Source organism: Triticum aestivum, chromosome 3D, assembly GCF_018294505.1.
Source record: "Triticum aestivum cultivar Chinese Spring chromosome 3D, IWGSC CS RefSeq v2.1, whole genome shotgun sequence".
Lineage (NCBI taxonomy): Eukaryota > Viridiplantae > Streptophyta > Magnoliopsida > Poales > Poaceae > Triticum > Triticum aestivum.
The window spans coordinates 223,306,885-223,329,982 of record NC_057802.1 but is presented as its reverse complement, the minus strand read 5'-3'; positions in this window follow the sequence as shown (position 1 = coordinate 223,329,982).

Below are 23,098 nucleotides of genomic sequence, written 5' to 3'. Positions count from 1 at the left end.
AGGGCATTTCCCCCGATCTGGATCGGGGGAAACTGAGGGAGGAGAGGGCATCGTGCCGGAGGGGCAAGTGGGGAAGTGGGGGGGGTCGGTCTAGGGTTACGGGTGGGGGGGTAAGTAGGCCACGGGGGTAGACGGGCCGGCCGGCTGGGCCAAGGCCCAGTTGGGCTAGGGGGGGTTTGCCCCATGTTTTATTTACCTTTTGTTTGTTTTGTTTTCTATGATTTTAGTTTTAGTAAAATATATACTTAGTATCTAAATTAGTATTTCAACTTAGTCCATAGTCAAAAAGTCTAGTGCTCAAATAAATTAGTTTGACATTTTATTAATCACAAAAGGTATTTAAATAATTGTTTTTGCTGCTGTTTTATTCATCTCATAGTATTTAAACATTTTATAAAGGTGTGGTTTCTTCACCATAATTACCTACGCATTATTTGACACAACCCGAACATTTTAGTTTTAATATTTGAAAACTTTTATTGTTTGCTTGATTTTTAATTTGAATTTGAATTGGTTTCGAACTAACGCGAGATTAGCCATAGTAATCGAGGTGACGTGGCATCATTAGCAGAGGTTCACTGTAGCATAATTATCCGGGCGTCACAGCGGCGCCGTCATCTTCAAGCTTCTGCCCGCGCTCAACCGAAGCAAGGGGCACTTGACCGACGTTTGCCGGCAACTCCGGCCTCCGTTCGGGCCGTGCGGCCTACCGGTGTGACCGGGGCAACGAGGCGCACCAGCTCGTGCAAAGGACGGCCGCTAGGGAACCCGGGAGCACGCGGGGGCGGGGTTGTGGTGGATGACGGTGTCTGCCAGCGATGGGTAGAAGACTGCGGGACTCCAGCGGACGAGGGGAGGGTGCTGGAGGGTTAGAGGGCTTCCAGGCGCTCGGTGGTGGTGTTGGCTTAAGAGGAGGTGGACAGGAGTGGTGGGGCAAGGTAGAGGGCCGAGCGGCAGATGTCTTTCCGGAGGGGACGAAGGAGGGCTTGCAGGCTCCATTGGTTGGCGTAGGAGGTCGATTAGGAGGAGGGGAGGTCGAGTGGTGAAGAGAGACGCGGCCAGGGAGGGCTTAAATAGATCGAGAAGATGCCAAACCAGATGCCGCCATGGGCGTTGGCAAGCTCCGGCGAGCGTGCGGTGCGCGGCGGGACACCTTGAAGCGATGGGAGGGAACAGAGGAGATGCTCGCGTGGTACTAGGGACGAGCGGGCGCATACAAGGCGAGCGTAGAGGCGCTAGGCCACGCGGAGCTTAGTGCGCCCACGGGCGTGACGGCTGGCGCTGGCGAGGAAATTCTGAAGGAAGGGAGGGGTCCAGAGGGCTACGTGGGAGGTGGAGGGAGCTAGAAGACATGAGGGACGTGAGAGAACGAGGAGAGGAGAGGGGCCCGAAGCAAAATGACATTCTGGACGCGGCCAGAACAAGAAGAGCACACACACAGGCATGCCCCAGCGGCGCAGTCACCGCATGCACCGACGCGTGCACGGTGACTAAGCTCAGCCGACCGTGTCCAACGTGTAGTCCATGCATCCTGGAAACCTCCTGAGGTGATGGCTCAACAAAAGGAGCTCTGGATGGATGGGATGCATCAGGTGAAGTTTGTTGTAGCAAACTTGGGCTAGATGTTTTGGTAAAATGAGATGGGTGACAAGGTAAACAAGATGTCAATGAGATTTAGGGTAGGAAGGACTATATTCCTGTGGAATTTGGAATGATTTGGACCACAATTTGACAACGTTGCTTCACAACTGCCAACTTGGTCCAAAAAAGAGAATTGGATGATGCACTCACATGGAGTGTCGAATTCAGCTGAAACTGTAGATGATCATTATATGGACATAAGAAGATGCTGTAAAAATTTCATACCTTTCAGATATGCCGAAATGGTACTTCCTTCACAGTGATCTTCTTTGTCTAGAAACTTGAGAAAATTATGGAGGAATATTTGGCTTGATTAAATGAGCCCAAATTTGGTGGAGAGAATTTATATAAGCAAGAGCATATTGTGGTAAATTTTCAGCAATAATTAAGCAATACAAAATATAGTTGCTTCGCAAACTGAAAATATTGCCACAAACAAAGATTTGAAGGTGTGCTCACATAGATTGTTGGATGGAGCTGAACTTTGGTGTAGTGTGATGATTTTAGCATATGAAGGAGATTGAAATGTTTCGACTCACTTGGATATGCCTAGCTATTACTTCGTTTACAAAGTTTCTCTCCGAACAAAAACTTTGAAAATTTGTCCAGGAAGATCTACTAGGCAAATGGAGCTGAATTTCATCATGTGGATAGGAAAGATTTCACAAAAAGTTTGGGAGCAATCAAGAAAAGATAGGTGGCACTTCCCTCACAAAGTGACACTGTGGACAGAATTAAAGAATGAATATTGCTGAAGTATTTTTGAACTAGGCAATGAAGGGTTTGGATATATTTGAGGAATATACGATACAAATAACTTATGAGAATTTTTTGGAAGGTAGAAATATAGGTTGCTTCACAAGCTAAATCAGACAGGGTTATTCCTTTAATAGAAAAAGAATATGCCCCAGAAAAAGAATTTGGAGTTGGCCTAGAATGGAAATGGCATGATCTTGGGAAAGATTTTAGAATGATGAACCACTTGAGAGGAGAAATAATGATGATCTCCTATGTTTCAAGTCCATGGAACCACTCCAAAAAGGAAAACAGGGCAAACACCATAGAAAAACAAAATAAAAAGAAAGGGCAAAAAATTGGGGTGTTACAACTCTACCTCCCTTACGAAAAATCTCGTCCATGAGATTTTTTTGCTCAGGGAACAAGTATGACGTAAGGAAATCCTTTCCAACTCGGGTATCCATTTCATTTGTATTTCCCTCCTGAGTTACATATGGTCTGATTGCCTTGCTCTGGGGTCATTTGCCTCGCCTTTCACAAAATTCTGACGAGTCTTTCCTCGTATGTCAAACCTGACGCTGACTTTGTTTTGTTTATATCTGCCAGTAGTATCCAAGGAATCTGATAATAAATTTTTTGTGGTCACGAAACCTTCTTAATTTCTTCCATCGGGTTGCTCAAGTAAAGGCATGTCTTCCAGGTTTAAACAATGCTATGAATCATAGCCATTCTCCTGAAGGGATCTGACTGTCTGTAGGTGGTACTAAATCAGCTGTGTTTGTTTCTTTGTCTTGAGCTTGAAATCTGTACCGAAGATTTGACTGTCTCCTGTCGTGAGCAGTGTAAAGGGGTACGGTCATATAGCTGTAAGATACCTCAAACAGTAGCATCTTGAGATTGGACTGACAATTGTTCTGGCGGGAAGATTTCTCATGGTAAGCTGTACTTGCATTCAATTCCACAAACGAGAACACATGATCTGAGCTGGTTGTTCGATGTTAGGATTACCGGTGCTGTTGGTATATCCATATGTAATCATGGTCTCAAGTTCACTTGGGTATCCGGACCATGACAGTCATGCAAAAATCTTCATACCTTTTGTTCCCAGTTTTACTCCCTCATTGTCGTCTGAATCCCTTGCTGAAATAGCTTGGCCACATATGTCCTTAATCCTTCTTGCAACCATATATGTTGGTGGTGTAATATATTGGCATCATTCCTTGTGCTTATTCATGACTTGGGTCCTCATATACATGACATGTACACGGGGCATGTAATTATACGGAGCTCATTGTTGTGGCTAATTATGCGAGATGGTGACAGGCAATGTTCAAGAATTCACCCGATTAATCAGTTAACGGGCCAGTTAATCGCTATTCATAGCATGGACGAATCGAATAACACCTATGTTTCGCGTTAGCTTGTCCGGCCAATTAATTGGCTAGTTAGACCGATTAATCTGTTGTCGAGCTGATTAATCCCTGGTGGCCCATTAACGGGTGGGCAAACAAAGCCCAAATTTTTAGGCCGTAACCCCTTCCAGCCCCATCCCGCTCCTTAATAGTTAGGATTAATAATTTGACCTCCTCTCTATGCTTTTTATATGTGTACGACAACATGTTTTGTTCTATTACATAGCTGGGAGCATGAGAGTATGGTATAATACATAAAAAAAAATAGATATATATTGGCAGGTTCCTATTCAATCAACTGATTAATGGTCGACCGATTAGTCCAGTTAATAGGCCGACTCACCAATTAATCGCTACTCCTAAACTGACCGAGCAGCTACCAGTTAACGATTTCTTGAACATTGGTGACAGGAGTGAATAGTATCACCTTGTCGGGTGGAGGAAATCTTATTTTGGTAACCACTATCAAGACTGTTGATCCAGGGTTGTCTGCTTCACAACTTGTCGATTCTTGCATTGGTAACGGTGTGGAGTACCGTACTGAAGAAGACTGCGCATCTTAGGTTGGAAGCTATCCAAGTAGCTTGTTGAAGAAAGCTAGATATTTTATGTTCGAAGCTTTTGCCGTGGTAGCGCGCTTGAGAAGGCTAGGTATCATACATGAGAAGCTTCTCCTTGGGTTACTTATTGAGAAAGTTTCATTGCCTTGTGTCGGAAGTCTTTATCAAGGTATCTTGCGATGGAAGACTGGGTATCTTAGACCGGAAGTTGTCCATATATCATACTAAGGAAGATTGAGGAGCCTTGCATCATAAGCTTGTTCCGGTAGCATGTGGAGGAAGACTGAGTTCCTTATACCAGAAGCTTCATACTGAAATATGCGGACCGAATGCCATACACATACCGATGACCTACAAGTATAGGGGATCAATCATAGTCCTTTCGATAAGTAAGAGTGTCGAACCCAACGAGGAGCGGAAGGAAATGACAAGCAATTTTCAGCAAGGTAATTTCTGCAGGCACTGAAATTGTCGGTAATAGGTAGTTTGATAACAAGATAATTTGTAACGAGCAAGTAATAGAAACGATAACAAAAGTGCAACAAGGTAGCCCAATACTTTTTGTAGCAAAGGACAGGCCGGAACGGTCTCTTATAATAAGCAAAGCATTCTTGAGGACACACGGGAATTTCATCTAGTCACTTTCATCATGTTTGTTTGATTTGCGTTCGCTACTTTGATATGTGGGTGGACCGGTGCTTGGGTGCTATTCTTACCTCAACAAGCCTCCCACTTATGATTAACCCCTCTCACAAGAATCCGCAACTATGAAAGAAGAATTAAGATAAAATCTAACCATAGCATTAAACATATGGATCCAAATCAGCTCCTTACGGAATAGGGCATAAACTAGGGTTTAAGCTTTTGTCGCTCTAGCAACCCATCATCTAATAACTACTCCACAATGCATTCCCTTAGGCCCAAAGATGGTGAAGTGTCATGTAGTCAACGTTCACATAACACCACTAAGGGAATCACAACATACATATCATCAAAATATCGAACGAATACCAAATTCACATGATTACTTATGACAAGACCCCATGTCCTCAAGAACAAAAGTAACTACTCACAGAAAATACTCATGCTAAATATCAGAGGGGTATTGAATAGCATAATAGATCTGAACATATAATATTCCACCAAATAAACGAACTAGCATCAACTACAAGATGTAATGAACACTACTAGTCACCCACAGGACCAATCTGAGGGTTTGATACAAAGATTGAACACAAGAGATGAACAAGGATTTTCAGATGAGATGGTGCTATTGAAGATGTTGATGAAGATTGGCCCTCCCACGACGAGAGGGTTGTTGGCGATGATGATGGCTTCAATTTCTCCCTCACAGAGGGAAGTATCCCTGGCAGAACCGCTCTGCCGGAGAGCAAAAGTGCTCCTGCCCAAGTTCCACCTCGAGACAGCGGCGCTCCGTCTCGAAAGTCCGCTCTTTATTTTTTCTAGGGAAAATGTGTTGGAAATATGCCCTAGAGGCAATAATAAAATGGTTATTATCATATTTCCCATTCATGATAAATGTTTATTATTCATGCTAGAATTGTATTGATGGGAAACTTGAATACATGTGTCAATACATAAACAACACCATGTCCCTAGTAAGCCTAGACTAGACTAGCTCATTGATCAAAGATGGTTATGGTTTCCAAACAATAGACATGAGTTTTCATTTGATAACAGGATCACATCATTAGGAGAATGATGTGATGGACAAGACCCAACCGTAAGCTTAGCAATAGATCGTATCGCTTAGTTTATTGGCTATATCTTTCTTCATGTCAAGTATCAGTTCCTTAGACCCTAAGATCATGCCACTCGCGGATACCCGAGGAATGCCTTGTGTGATATCAAACGTGTCTTTGTAACTGGATGATCATAAAGGTGCTCTACATGTATCTTCGAAGGTGTCTGTTGGGTTGCATGGATCGAGACTGGGATTTGTCACTCCAGGTGACGGAGAGATATCTCTGGGCCCTCTCTGTAATACAACATCATAAGAAGCTTCATGTGACTAATCAGTTTAGTCATAGGATCTTGTATTACGAAACTAGTAAAGAGACTTGCTGGTAACGAGATTGACCTAGGTATGGAGATACCGACGATCGAATCCCGGGCAAGTAACATATTGCCGCATAAAAGGGAATTTCATACAACATTGACTGAATCCTTGACATCGTGGTTCAACAAATAAAGATCTTTGTGGAATATGTAGGAACCAATATGGGCATCCAGGTCCCGTTATTGGTTATTGACCGGAGAGGTGTCTTAGTCATGTCTACATGATTCTCGAACCCGTAGGGTCCGCATGCTTAATGTTCGATGACGCTAGAGTAGTATTGGGATATGTGCATTTGTAACTGAATGTTGTTCGGAGTCCTGGATGAGATCCCGGACATCACGAGGAGCTCCGGAATGGTCCGGAGGTAAAGATTCATATATAGGAAGTCATGTTTTTGTCGCCGGAAAAGTTTCGGGCATTATCGGTATTGTATCGGGAGTTTCGAAAGGGGTCCAAGGGTCCACCTACCCCTAGGCTCACATGGGCTGTAGGGAGGACTTCCTAGCCGACATGGGCCAAGGGAACCAGCCCCAAGAGGCCCATGTGCCAAGGAGAGGTGGAGGAGAAAGAGTCCTAAGGGGGAAGGCACCCCCGTAGGTGCCTTGGTGAGGGAGGAGACCTCCCTATGCCCACGCCCCCTTCTTGGAGGAACGGTTAGGGATGCGACTCAGACCTCCCCCTTGCCTCCTGTATATAGTGGGGGAGAGGCAGGGGCTGAACACATGAATTCCCACACCCTAGTGGCAGCCATACCTCTCCCGCTACTCCGTTTTCTCCTCAGATTTGTTCCGGCAGCGTTTGGTGAAGCCCTGCAGGCACTACACCACCACCATCTCCACCACGCCGTCGTGCTGGTTGAGATCCCATCTACTTCTACACCCTTTGGTTGCTGGATCAAGAAGGAGGACACGTCATCTAGCCATAGTGTCCTGCATGCGGAGGTGCCGTCCGTTCGGCGCTAGATCAGATTGGATAGTGATTGGATCGCAAAGAGTACGACTACATCAACCGCATTATATACGCTTTTGCTTTTGGTCTACAAGGGTATGTAGACACACTCCCCTCCCAGAGCTATGCATCTCCTAGATTAGATCTTGGGTGTTTCATAGGACATTTTTTGATTTTCATGCTTCGTTCCCCATCAGTGGCATCATGAGCTAGGTCTATGCGTAGATGTATATGCATGAGTAGAACACAAAGTTGTTGTGGGCGTCGATGTTCTGATTGCTTACTTCCCTTGTATTTGGATTCGGTGGTATTGTGGGATGAAGTGGCTCGGACCAACCTTACATGTCCACGCACATGGGACCGGTCCCACTGTTTGACATGCAACTTGTATTGCATAAAAGTGGCTTTGCGTGTGTCTGTCTCTCCTACTTTAGTTGAATATGATCTGACGAGGGCGGTCCTTGTAGAAGGTTAAAAGGCAACTTGTATATCACCATTTTGGTTTTGCATAGATAAGAACGGTTCTTATAGTTTTCCCTAGCAGGCACGTAAAAATTACAACCACAAAGTAGAGGACGTCTAACTTGTTTTTGCACGGCATGTTGTGATGTGGTATGGCCAAAATGTGATGTGATATATGTTGATGTAGGAGATGATCATGTTTTGTAATAGGTTCATGACTTGCATGTCGATGAGTACGGCAACCGGCAGGAGCCATAGGGTTGTCTTTACTTTATTGTATGACATGAAATTCAACAAATAACGCCATGTAATTGCTTTACTTTATCGCTATTCATTAGCAATAGTTGTAGAAGCTATAGTTGGTGAGACAACTATGCATCGACATGCTGATGGAGATCATGGTGTCATGCCGGTGACGATGGAGATCATGTTGGCGATTTGGAGATGGAGATCAAAAGCACAAGATGATAATGGACATATCATGTCACATGTTTTGATTGCATGTGATGTTTATCTTTTATGCATCTTATTTTGCTTAGAACGATGGTGGCATTATAAGATGATCCCTTCACTTAATTTCAAGATAAATGTGTTCTCCCCAAGTATGCACCGTTGCAAAAGTTCCTCATTTCGAAGCACCTCATGATGATAGGGTGTGATAGACTCTACGTTCGCATACAACAGGTGTAAGCCTGTTTTACACATGTGGAATACTTGGGTTAAACTTGACGAGCCTAACATGTACAGACATGGCCTTAGAACACGGAGGACTGAAAGGTCAAACACGAGTCATATAGTAGATATGATCAACATAGAGATGTTCACCGTTGATGACCACCCCATATCACGTGATGATCGGACATGGGTTGGTTGATATGGATCGTGTGAACACTTAGACAACTTGAGGAATGTTGATTTAAGAGGGAGTTCTTTAGTAATTTGATTAACAGAACCAATTATCATGAACATAGTCTAATTGTCTTTGCAAATTAATGTTGTAGTTAAATGGCTCGCATTGTAGCTCCCCTAAATTTTAATGCGTTCCTAGAGAAAGCTAAGATGAAAGATGACGGAAGCAACTATGCAGACGGGGTCCAAAATTTGAGGATTATCCTCACGGATGCACAAAAGGCTTATGTCCTCGATGCACCGCTCGGCGCGCCACCCCCTCCAGTGTCATCTATGGATGTTGTGAACGTGTGACAGGCACGTTCTGATGACTACTCGATAGTTCAGTGTGCATTGCTTTACGGCTTAGAATCGGAGCATATGAGATGTTCCAGGAGCTAAAATTAGTATTTCAGGCTCACGCCCGAGTTGAGAGGTATGACGCCTCCGACTAGTTCTTTAGCTGCAAGATGGAAGAGAACAGCTCCGTTAGCGAGCACATACTGAAAATGTCCGGGTACTCCAACCGCTTGAATCAATTGGGAGTTAATCTTCAGGATGAATTCGCGATTGATAGGGTTCTTCAGTCACTGCCACCAAGCTACAAGAGCTTCGTGGTGAACTATAATATGCAAGGGATGGAGAAAACAATCTTCGAGCTCTTCGCGATGCTTAAGGACATGGAGGTAGAAATCAAGGAAGAACATCAAGTGTTGATGGTCGACAAGAGCTACAGTTTCAAGAAGAAAGGCAAGGGAAAGAAGGGGAAATTCAAGAATAATGGCAAGCCAGTTGCCGCTATTGTGAAGAAACCAAAGCCTGGACCCAAATCTGAGATTGAGTGCTTCTATTGCAAGGGGATTGGTCACTAGAAGCGGAACTGCCCCAAGTACTGGGTAGATAAGAAGGCTGGCAACATCAACAAAGGTATATGTCATATACATGTTATTGATGTTTACCTTACTAGTGCTCGTAGTAGCGCCTAGGTATTGATACTGGTTCCGTTGCTAATATTTGATACTGGTTCGGTTGCTAATAATTGTTATTTGGTGCCTGCGTTAAGCACGAACATTATATCTGGATCTTGTTTATTGCGAGACGGTTATTCATTTAGAGAATAATGGTTTTTCTGTTTATATGGATAACATCTTTTATGCTCATGCACCCCTTGTGAATGGTTTATTCTTGTTGAATCTCGATCGTAGTGATACACATATTCATAATGTTGATGCCAAAAGATGCGAAGTTAATGACGATAGTTCCACATACTTGTGGCACTGCCGCTTAGGACATATTGGTGTAAAGTGCATGTAGAAACTCCAGGCTGTTGGACTTTTGGAATCACGTGATTATGAATCATTTGATACATGTGTGCCATGCCTTATCAGCAAGATGACTAAGACCCCGTTCTTTGGTACAATGGAGCGGGCAAGTGACTTATTGGAAATAATACATACCAATGTATGCGGTACGATGAGTGTTGAAGGGCGCAGTGGATATCTTTATTTTCTTACCTTCACAGATGATTTAAGTAGATATGGGTATACTTACTTAATGAAACACAAGTATGAAACATTTGAATAGTTCAAGGAATCTCAGAATGAAGTGGAGAACCATCATAACAAGAAAATAAAGTTTCTATGATCTGATCATGGAGGTGAATATTTGAGTTACGATTTTGGCAATCATTTAAGACAATGTGGAATTGTTTCACAACTCATGCCACCCGGAAGAACACAGCATAATGGTGTGTCCGAACGTCGTAATCGTACTTTATTGGATATGGTGCGTTCTATGATGTCTCTTGCCGATTTAGCACTATCATTTTGGGGTTACACATTAGAGATGGCTGCATTCACTTTAAATAGGGCACCATCTAAGTCCGTCGAGACGACACCGTATGAATTATGGTTTGGCAAGAAACCAAAGTTGTTGTTTCTTAAAGTTTGGGAATGTGACACTTATGTCAAGAGGCTTCAGCCTGATAAGCTCGAACCAAAGCGGAGAAGTGCGTCTTCATAAGATACCCTAAAGAGACCATTGGGTATACCTTCTATCACAGATCCGAGGGCAAGATTTTTCTTTGCTAAGAATTGATACTTTCTAGAGAAGGAGTTTCTCTCGAAATAAGTAAGTGGGAGGAAAGTAGAACTTGATGAGGTAATCATACCTTCTCTAAATTGGCAGGTAGCACATCACAGAAAGCAGTTCCGGTGATGTCTACACCAACTAGATAGGAAGCTAATGATGATGATCATGGAACTTCGGATCAAGTTACTACTGAATTTCGTAGGTCGACCAGGGTACGTTCCGCACCAGAGTGGTAGGGTGATCCCATCCTGGAAGTCATGTTGTTAGACTATGGTGAACCTACGAACTATGAAGAAGCAATGATGAGCCCGGATTCCAACAGATGGCTTGAGACCATGAAATCCCAGATAGGATCCATGTATGAGAACAAAGTATGGACTTTGGTGGACCTGCCCGTTGACCGGCAGACCATTGAGAACAAATGGATCTTTAAGAAAAAGACAGACGCCGATGGTAATGTCACCATCTATAAAGCTCGACTTGTCGCAAAGCATTTTCGACAAATTCAAGGAATTGACTATGATGAGACTTTATCACCCATAGCTATGCTTAAGTCTATTAGAATTATGTTAGCAATTGCCACATATTACGACTATGAGATCTAGCAGATGGACATCAAAACAGCATTTCTTAACGGATTCCTTAAGGAAGAGTTGTACATGATGCAACCGGAATGTTTTCTCGATCGTAAGGATGCTAACAAAGTATGCAAGCTCCAGCGATCCATCTATGGACTGGTGCAAGCATCTCGGAGTTGGAATATACGCTTTGATGAGGTGATCAAAGCTTTGGTTTTATACAAACTTATAGAGAAGCTTGTATTTACAAGAAAGTGAGTGGGAGCTCTATAGCATTTCTAATATTATATGTGGATGACATATTGTTGATTGGAAATGATATAGAATTTCTAGAAGGCATAAACGGTTATTTGAACAAGAGTTTTTCAATGAAAGACCTAGGTGAAGCTGCTTCCATATTGGGCGTTAAGATCTATAGAGATAGACCAATAGGCCTAATAGGACTTTCACAAAGCACATACCTTGACAAGATTTTGAAGAAGTTCAAAATGGACCAGTCGAAGAAGGTGTTCTTACCTGGGTTGCAAGGTGTGAAGTTGAGTCAGACTCAAAGCCCAACCACGACAGAAGAAAGAGAAAGGATGAAAGTCATCCCCTATGCCTCAGCCATAGGCTCTATAATGTATGCCCTGCTATGTAGCAGACCCGATGTGTGCCTTGCCATAAGTCTGGCAGGGAGGTACCAAAGTAATCAAGAAGTGGATCACTAGACAGCGGTCAAAAATATCCTTAAGTACCTCAAGAGGACTAAGGACATGTTTCTCATTTATGGAGGTGACGAAGAGCATGCCGTAAAGGGTTATGTTGATGCTAGCTTTGACACTGATCTGGATGAATCAAAGCCTCAGACCGGATACGTATATATTCTGAATGGTGGAGCAGTCAGTTGATGGGAAATGCTGGATGGGAAAAAATATTCTACGCACACGCAAGATCAATATAGGAGATGCATAACAACGAGAGGGGGAGAGCGTGTCTATGTACCCTCGTAGATAGTAAGAGGAAGCATTTCACAATGCGGTTGATGTAGTCGAACTTTCTTCGCGCTCCAACCGATCTAGTACCAAACACACGGCACCTTTTGCACACGTTCAGCTCGGTGACGTCCTCCGCCTTCTTGATCTAGCAAGACAGCGAGGTAGTAGATGAGTTTCGGTAGCACGATGGCATGGTGACGGTGATGGTGATGTGATCTCCGCAGGGCTTCACCTAAGCACTACGAAAATATGACCGAGGGAGTAAACGGTAGACGGGGGCACCGCACATGGCTAAGACAATGTTGTGTCCTTGTGTGGCGTCCCCTCCCCGCATATATATAGGTGGGAGGGGAGGGGAGGCAGCCTAGGGCAGCCAGGGTGCGCCTCAAGGGGCTGGCCGCCGGCCCTAGGGCTCCTGCCCTTCTGCGCCCCCCTTTCCTTGTATGAAGAAGTGGGAGGAAAGAGGGGGGGAGAGGGAAGGAAGGGGGAGTCTGCTATCTCTTGAGCACTGCGTTGGTTTTCCCTTGAAGAGGAAAGGGTGATGTAGTAAAGTAGCGTAAGTACTTCCCTCAGTTTTTGAGAACCAAGGTATCAATCCAGTAGGAGACCACGTTCAAGTCCCACCCACCTACACAAACAAATAAGAACCTCGCAACCAACGCGATAAAGGGGTTGTCAATCCCTTCACGGTCACTTACGAGAGTGAGATCTGATAGATATGATAAGATATTTTTTTTGGTATTTTTATGATAAAGACTAAAAGTAAAGAAAGCAAAATAAACGGCGCTAGAAATAGCTTATTGACGGGAAATTAATATGATGGAAAATAGACCCGGGGACCATAAGTATTACGGTGGGTGAACGAATTACTGTCGAGCAATTGATAGAATTGAGCATAGTTGTGAGAATATCTAGGTATGATCATGTATATAGGCATCACGTCCTTGACAAGTAGACCGAAACGATTCTGCATCTACTACTATTACTCCACACATCGACCGCTATCCAACATGCATCTAGAGTATTAAGTTCATAAGAACAGAGTAATGCTTTAAGGAAGATGACATGATGTAGAGGGATAAAGTCATGCAATATGATATAAACCCCATCTTTTTATCCTCGATGGCAACAATACAATACGTGCCTTGCTGCCCCTGCTGTCACTGGGAAAGGACACCGCAAGATTGAACCCAAAGCTAAGCACTTCTCCCATTGCAAGAAAGATCAATCTAGTAGGCCAAACCAAACTGATAATTCGAATAGACTTGCAAAGATAGCCAATCATACATAAAATAATTCAGAGGAGATTCAAATATTGTTCATAGATAAACTTGATCATAAACCCACAATTTCATCGGATCTCGACAAACACACTGCAAAACAAGATTACATCGAATAGATCTCCAAGAAGATCAAGGAGAACTTTGTATTGAGATCCAAAGAGAGAGAAGAAGCCATCTAGCTAATAACTATGGACCCGAAGGTCTAAGGTAAACTACTCACACATCATCGGAGAGGCTATGGTGTTGATGTAGAAGCCCTCCGTGATCAATGCCCCCTCCGGCGGAGCGCCGGAAAAGGCCCCAAGATGGGATCTCACGGGTACAGAAGGTTGCGGCGGTGGAAATAGGGTTTTGGCTCCGTATATGATGTTTCCAGGGTACATGGGTATATATAGGAGGAAGAAGTACGTCGGTGGAGCAATGAGGGGACCACGAGGGTGTAGGGCGCGCCTAGGGGAGGTGGGCGCGCCCCACTGCCTCGTGCTCTCCTCGTTGATTGCTTTACATAGACTCCAAGTCCTCTGGATCACGTTTGTTCCGAAAATCACGTTTCCGAAGGTTTCATTCCGTTTGGACTCCGTTTGATATCCTTTTCCTTCGAAACACTGAAATAGGTAAAAAACAGCAATTTGGGTCGGGCCTCCTGTTAATAGGTTAGTCCCAAAAATAATGTAAAAGTGTATAATAAAGCCCAATAAACATCCAAAGCAGAATATAATATAGCATGGAACAATAAAAAATTATAGATACGTTGGAGACGTATCAGAGTCCTACTCCACACTTTCCTTTCCCTCCCCTCTTTCCTTCTCCTCCTCATAGGGCCAGCCTCTATAGGGGCGCACAAGCCCCTTGTGGGCTGGTGTGTTCCCTCTCTTGGCCCATAAGGCCCATAGCTTTGCCGGGGGTGCCCGAAACTCTTTTCCGGTGACATGATAAGTACCCGGTACCCTCCGAAAGACTTCCGGTGTCCGAATACTATCGTCTTATGTATCAATCTTCATCTCTTGACCATTTCAAGACTCCTCGTCATGTCCGTGATCTCATCCGGGACTCCGAACAACATTCGGTCATCAAATCACATAACTCATATAACACTATATCGTCAACAAACGTGAAGCGTGCGGACCCTACCGGTTCGAGAACTATGTAGACATGACCGAGACATCTCTCCGGTCAATAACCAATAGCGGAAACTAGATTCCCATATTGGCTCCTAAATATTCTACGAAGATCTTTATCGGTCGAACCGTTATGACAACATACGTAGTTTCCTTTGTCCATCAGTATGTTACTTGCCCGAGATTCGATCGTCGGTATCATCATACCTAGTTCAATCTCTTTACCGGCAAGTCTCTTTACTCGTTCCGTAATACATCACCACAAGACTAAACTCCTTAGTCATTTGCTTGCAAGCTTATGATGTGTATTACCGAGAAGGCCCAGAGATACCTCTCCGATACTCGGAGTGACAAATCCTAATCTCGGTCTATGCCAACTCAATAAACACCTTCGGAGATACCTGTAGAGCATATTTATGATCACTCAGTTACGTTGTGACCTTTGATAGCACACAAGGTATTCCTCCGGTATCCGGGAGTTGCATAATCTCATAGTCGAAGGAATATGTACTTGACATGAAGAAAGCAATAACAATAAACTCAATCATCAATATGCTAAGCAAACGGATGGTTCTTGTCCATCACATCATTCTCCTAATGATGTGTTCCCATTATCAAATGACAACACATGTCTATAGTTAGGAAACCTTAGCCATCTTTGATCAACGAGCTAGTCTAGTAGAGGCTTACTAGGGACACGGTATTTGTTTATGTATTCACACATGTATTTAAGTTTCCGATCAATACAATTCTTGCATGAATAATAAACCTTTATCATGATTTAGGAAATATGATAATAACCATTTTATTATTGCCTCTAGGGCATATTTCCATCAGTCTCCCACTTGCACTAGACTCAGTAATCTAGTTCACATCACCATGTGATTTAACACCCATAGTTCACATCGCCATGTGACCAACACCCAAAGAGTTTACTAGAGTCAATAATCTAGTTCACATCGCCATGTGATTAACACCCAAAGAGTACTAAGGTGTAATCATGTTTTGCTTGTGAGAGAGGTTTAGTCAACGGGTCTGTCACATTCAGATCCGTATGTATTTTGCAAATTTCTATGTCTACAATGCTCTGCATGGAGCTACTCTAACTAATTGCTCCCACTTTCAGTATATATCCAAATCAAGACTCAGAGTCATCCAGATTGGTGTCAAAGCTTGCATCAACGTAACTCTTTACGACGAACTCTTTATCACCTCCAGAACCGAGAAACATTTCCTTAGTCCTCTTTAGGTACCTAAGGATAATTTTGACCGCTGTCCAGTGACCTACTCCAGGATCACTATTGTACCCCCTTGCCAAACTCATGGCAAGGCACACAACAGGTCAGGTACACAACATGGCATACTCTATATAACCTATGACTGAGGCATAGGGAATGACTTTCATTCTTTCTCTATATTCTACCGTGGCCAGGTTTTGAGTCTTACTCAACTTCACACCTTGTAACACAGGCAAGAACCCTTTCTTTGACTAATCCATTTTGAACTTCTTCAAAAATTTATCAAGGTATGTGCTTTGTGAAAGTCCTATCAAGCGTTTTGATCTATATCTATAGATCTTGATGCCCAATATATAAGCAGCTTCACCGAGGTCTTTCATTGAAAAAATCTTATTCAAGTGTCCTTTTATGCTATCCAGAAATTCTATATCATTTCCGATCAACAATATGTCATCCACATATATTATTAGAAATGCTACAGAGCTCCCACTCACTTTCTTGTAAAAACATGCTTCACCATAAGTCTGTATAAAACCATATGCTTTGATCACCTCATCAAAGCATATATTCCAACACCGAGATGCTTGCACCAGTCCATAGATGGATCGCTGGAGTTTGCACACTTTGTTAGCACCTTTAAGATCGACAAAACCTTCTGGTTGCATCATATACAACTCTTCTTTAAGAAATCCATTAAGGAATGCAGTTTTGACTTCCATTTGCCAGATTTCATAATTATAAAATGCGGCAATTGCTAACATGATTCAGACTGACTTAAGCATCGCTACGGGTGAGAAGGTCACATCATAGTCAACTCCTTGAACTTGTCGACAACCTTTCGCAACAAGTCAAGCTTTGTAGATGGTGACATTACCATCAGCGTCTGTCTTCTTCTTGAAGATCCATTTATTCTCAATGGCTTGCCGATCATCTGACAAGTCCACCAAGGTCCACACTTTGTTCTCATACATGGATCCTGTCTCAGATTTCAGGGCATCAAGCCATTTATCGGAATCTGGGCTCATCATAGCTTCTTCATAGTTCGTAGGTTCGCGTTGGTCTAGTAACATGACCTCCAGAACAGGGTTACTGTACCACTCTGGTGTGGATCGTGCTCTGGTTGACCTACGAGGTTCAGTAGCAACTTGATATGAAGTTTCATGATTATTATCATTTGCTTCCTCTCTAGTTGGTGTAGGCATCACTGGAATGGTTTTCTATGATGTGCTACTTTCCAATTCGAGAGAAGGTACAATTACCTCATCAAGTTCTAGTTTCCTCCTACTCACTTCTTTCGAGAGAAACTCCTTCTCTAGAAACGTTCCATTCTTGGGAACAAAGCTCCTTCCTTCGGATCTTTGGTAGAAGTTGTACCCAATTATTTCCTTAGGGTATCCTATGAAGACGCACTTCTCCGATTTGGGTTCGAGCTTATCAGGGTGAAGCCTTTTGACATAACTATAGCAACCCCAAACTTTAAGAAACGACTGCTTTAGGATTCTTGCCAAACCACAGTTAATACGGTGTCGTTTCAACGGATTAGACGGTGCCATATTTAACGTGAATGCAACTGTCTCTAATGCATAACCCAAAAATGATAGTGGTAAGTCAATAAGAGACATCATAAATCGCACCATATCTAATAAAGTGGGGTTACGACATGCAGACACACCATTACGCTGCGGCGTTCCAGATGGCGTGAGTTGAGAAACAATTCCACATTGTTTTAAATGAAGGCCAAACTCGTAACTCAAATATTTGCCTCCACGATCAGATGATAGAAACTTTATTTTCTTGTTATGATGATTCTCCACTTCACTCTGAAATTCTATGAACTTTTTAAGTGTTTCAGACTTGTGTTTCATCAAATAGATATACCCATACCTACTCAAATCATCTGTGAAAGTTAGCAAATTATGATACCCGCCGCGTGCTTCAACACTCATTGGACCGCATACATCGGTATGTATTATTTCCAATAAGTCATTAGCTCGCTCCATTGTTCCGGAGAACATAATTTTAGTCATCTTGCCCATGAGGCATGGTTCGCAAGTATCAAATGATTCATAATCAAGTGATTCCAAAAGTCCATCCGGAGGGAGTTTCTTCATGCACTTTACACCAATATGACCTAAACGGCAGTGCCACAAGTATGTTGCACTATCATTATCAACTTTGCATCTTTTGGCATCAATATTATGAATATGTGTATCACTACGATCGAGATTCAATAAACCATTCACCTTGGGTGTATGACCACAGAAGGTTTTATTCATGTAAACAGAACAACAATTATTCTCTAACTTAAATTAATAATCGTATTGCAATAAACATGATCTAATCATAGTCATGCTCAACGCAAACACCAAATAACATTTGTTTTAGGTTTATCACTCATATCAAAGGTAGAGGGAGTGTGCGATGGTGATCATATCAACCTTGGAATCATTTCCAACAAACATCATGACCTCTCTTTTAACTAGTCTCTGCAACTCCTGTTTCGAGTTACTATGTTAGCAACTGAACCGGTATCAAATACCCAAGGGTTACTTCAAAGACTAGTAAAATACTCATCTATTACATGTATATCAAATATACTTCTGTTCACTTTGCCATCCTTCTTATCCGCCAAGTATTTGGGGTAGTTCCACTTCCAGTGACCATTTCCTTTGTAGTAGAAGCACTCAGTTTTAGGCTTGGGTCTAGCTTTGGGCTTCTTCATGGGAGTAGCAACTTGCTTGCCATTATTTTTGAAGTTCCCTCTATTTCCCTTGCCCTTTCTCCTGAAACAAGTGGTCTTGTTTAACCATCAACACCTGAGCTCTTACTTGATTTCTACCTTCGCCAATTTCAGCATCATGAAGAGCTTGGGAATCATGACTAGAGAACTGTGTCAATCATCCCTTGCATATTATAGTTCATCACGAAGTTCCAGTAGCTTGGTTATAGTGACTAGAGAACTTTGTCAATCACTATCTTATCTGGAAGATTAACTCCCACTTGATTCAAGCGATTGTAGTACCCAGACGTTCTAAGTACATGCTCACTAGCTGAGCTATTCTTCTCCATCTTGTAGGAAAAGTCCTTGTCAGAGGTCTCATACCTCTCAACACGGGCATAAGTCTGAAATACCAATTTCAGCTCTTGGAACATCTCATATGTTCCATGGCGTTCAAAACGTCTTTGAAGCCCCCATTCTAAGCCGTAAAGCATGGCGCACTAAACTATCAAGTAGTCATCATATCGAGCTTGTCAAACGTTCATACCATCTACATCCGCTCCTACAATAGGTCTGTCACCTTGCGGTGCATCAAGGACATAATTCTTCTGTGCGGCAATGAGGATAATCCTCAAATCACAGAACTAGTCTGCATCATTGCTACTATCATCTTTCAACTTAGTTTTCTCCAGGAGCATATCAAGAATAAGGGAGCTAAAACACGAGCTATTGATCTACAACATACATATGCAAAAACTATTAAGACTAAGTTCATGATAAATTTAAGTTTAGTTTAATCAAATTACTTAAGAATTCCCACTTCAATAAGCATCCCTCAAGTTATCTAAGTGATACATGATCCAAATCAACTAACCCATGTCCGATCATCACGTCAGATGGGGTAGTCATCAATGGTGAACATCTCTATGTTGATCATATGTACTGTATGACTCACGTTCGTCCTTTCAGTCTCTAGTGTTCCAACACTATGTCTGTACATGCTAGGCTCATCATGTTTAACCCAAGTATTCTACATGTGCAAAACTATCTTACACCCATTGTATGTGAACATAGAGTCTATCACACCCGATCATCATGTGGTCCTTCGAAACGATGAACTTTGGCAACAGTGCATACTCGGGGAAAACACTTTTATCTTGAAATTTAGTGAAGGGATCATCTTATAATTTACCACCGTTCTAAGCAAAATAAGATGCATAAAAAATAAACATCACATGCAATCAAAATATGTGACATGATATGTCCATCATCATCTTGTGCCTTTGATCTCCATCTTCAAAGCATCGTCATGATCTCCATCGTCACCAGCTTGACACCTTGATCTCCATCGTAGCATCGTAGCGTCGTTGCGTCGAGGTCGTCACGCCAACTATGTCTAATTTCGGGTTCCGGCAAAACCCTCGAGGTTCGAACACTGGGGTGCGCACGAAAATCTCTCCTCCCCCTAGCACTCTCTCTCACCGTGATCTCAAGGCTCAGCGCGACGAACTCGCAGAACAAAGGGACACAAGATTTATACTGGTTCAGGCCACTAATGTGGTGTAATACCCTACTCCAGTGTGGTGTGGTGGATTGCCTCTTGGGCTGAGGATGAATAGTTACAAGGGAAGAAGCCTTTTGAGGAGAGGTGCTCTTGTGCTTGGTGAGTTTGTGTGGATGAGGATGATCTGAATGGTCCTCGGATCCGTTGCCTCTCTCCCCCTCCTACTGTGGAGGCTAGCCCTATCTATAGAGGACCTGGTCCTCTTCCCAAATACTTGTGGGAAGGGATGCCACAACGGCCAAATTCGAAGGGAGACAACTAGTACAAGTTATCCTGACTAAAGGTGGTCTTCGCCTGCCAAAGGATCTAGTGGTGACGCCATCTTGGGCTCCACGGTGACCTCCGTCACGTCGTCCTGCTGGTCTTGGTCTCATTGCACCGATATGGAAACCTTTGTCTGATGCCTCGGGACTCCTCGCCTGCGCTTGCCTCTTTAGGAACAAAGAGGAAACAAGGACACTGCGCGCGCTGGCACCCACCTGGTGCCCGCCTGGCCCCGGTTGTCATGGCTTGCGTCACAGGAACCTCGCGAGGTGCCCCCTGCCTTCATCTCTCCGCCCCTCGCGAGCCAGCCTGGTGAGGCCGCCCCCGAGGATGTCTTGCGCCGTCCGCCTCGCGAGGCTTGGCCCCTCGTGAGGGTCTTGAGTGTTTGTTGGTGAAGATGGGCCACACAGGGCTGCTGGTGGAGCCACGCCATGGGTCGCAGGCAGGCAAGTCTGGGACCCGCGTTCCCAAGACGCTGCCAGTAGGCCCTGGGCCCAAGGCACGCTCGGACTTGGCTTCGAGGCGAAGCCAAGGGGCAAGTGCGAAGCGCCGCGGGCCCCAACGGCCTGTGGCCTCGGTTGACGCATGGCGATTGATTGGACGTGGGCGTCTCCGCTTCCCCACGCAGCCTTGATATCCGCCTAGCTAGGCGGCCACCGTGACTTACACAGTTATCCCCCATTGCTGGTGACGCGCCCCTCCAACTCTCCTGCCTTTCTGAAACAATAACCTCCTCTTCCAATCTGTCCCGAGCTCGGCCCTCCTTATTGCCATGGCGCCCCGGCGAACGGAGAAGGGAAAGAAGAAGTCTCAGTCTTCAGCCAGGCCACCCTCGGTCGTTGAACCCACCGTGGGCCGGTCGTTGCTGCTCAACCAGGAAGCCATGGACAAGGTGCGCCCTACGCTCGCCGCTGACTTCAACGAAAGGGGGAGGATGGCGGCCTGGCCCGCATCCCGCGCCTCCGTCGACATGACAGCCACCGAGGTCCAATTCTTCATCGACGCCCTATGGGCTGGCCTGGTTCCTCCCTTCCCCGCCTTCTTCAACGTCATGCTCTCCTACTATCAGATCCATATGTTGCACCTGGATCCCCAATCAGTCTTCGTTCTTGCCGTTTTTGCTTTCGCCTACGAGGCCATGGTGGGCATTCCCCCCTTCCGTGGCCCTATTGCGCCATTTCTTCTCGTTGCACCTGACTAGCCCTCGGCAGTGCTCGGGCTGCTTGAGCTTCTAGGCCGTGGTTGCGAAAACTCGCTCGGGGATTGATTTTGAGCGTCCACCATCCACAAGCGAGTTTCGGGCATGGTGGGTGTTTGTGGACGTCGGTGTGCTCAGCCCCTTGCTCTCGCCCCCCTTGGCGCCCGCTATTCCCAGCTCCGGCTGGGGCCACGAGAAGCTCGTGGACCCCCGCCTTGCCTTCGTCTGGCTCCGGTTGAAGAGGCTAAAAGATCTCGGCGTGACTACGCCCATGGTGATGAAGGAGTTCCTCCGACGTCGTGTCGCCCCACTCCAGCGCCATTCCCGGCCGATGTGTGCCCTGTCCGGCGGTCAGGATCGCATGAGGCTTAAGGAATTGGGGCTTCCGCCCGAGGCACGAAGAACGGTGCTCGAGGTGCTGACGGGCGACCCCTCGCCAACCGTTATGCCGCAGGAGGGCTGTCTTTTGTACTGCTCCTCAAACAGGGTGGAGTTCGCGGGGCAGATGCCCCCCTTCAATGAATGAGGGCTGTGTCCAGTCGGCCTTGAAGGGCCCCACGAGAACTCTGTCTCCGTGGTCCCCCTCCTTGCCGCCAGCGCCGAACTTACCCCAAGAGTGGATGCAGGGGGTGAGCACTGCTGGAGGCCGGAGGCGCGGGTGTTGAGGTGTCGACACCGCTTGAGGCTCCCGAGGTGCCATCCCTGGGAGCCCGTGTCTCTTGCCTTGGGGTGACAGCTGAGGGGGCGACGCAATCTGCTGCTCCTGAGGCCGAAGCCTCCGAGGTCTCAGCGGGTCATCATGAGGCGGAGCCCGAGGGCTCTCATTAGTCCAGCACTCCCGAGGTCGTCTCCTCGGGCGCCTCACCAACCGCGCCCCGCGTAGGTTGCCGCATCCAATGCTTCGGCCGGCACCAACTATACTTCGATGTGCTACGCAAGAGGAAAGGGTCTCCAAGCTGCAGTAGTGATGCCTTCCGGCCGTTGAAGCAAAGGAAGTATATCGCCATAGACGAGTGAGTACCTTATCTTTGTAATTTCTCGAGTGCTGCTTCCCCTCCTGACAGTGGCTCCTATGGGTCCCTTCTGTTAAGGCCGCGAAGTCTCCGGGGAAGCAACCTCCTCCTGCCTCGAATCCCCCGCTGGCCTTGAGCGCCCCAAGTAGCACGTCGCCCCCGGCACGAGGTCGGCCGGAGAGGCAAACTCGCTAGCCTGGCGCCTTTGCCGTCTCTCCTTCGTCGCCTCGCCTGGGGTGCGGCAAGCGTGCCAAGAGCTCCTCCTCTAGTTATGGATGGCGGTTGGATGGCTTCGATCCTGGCTTCTTCTTCGAGAAATGGTCCTC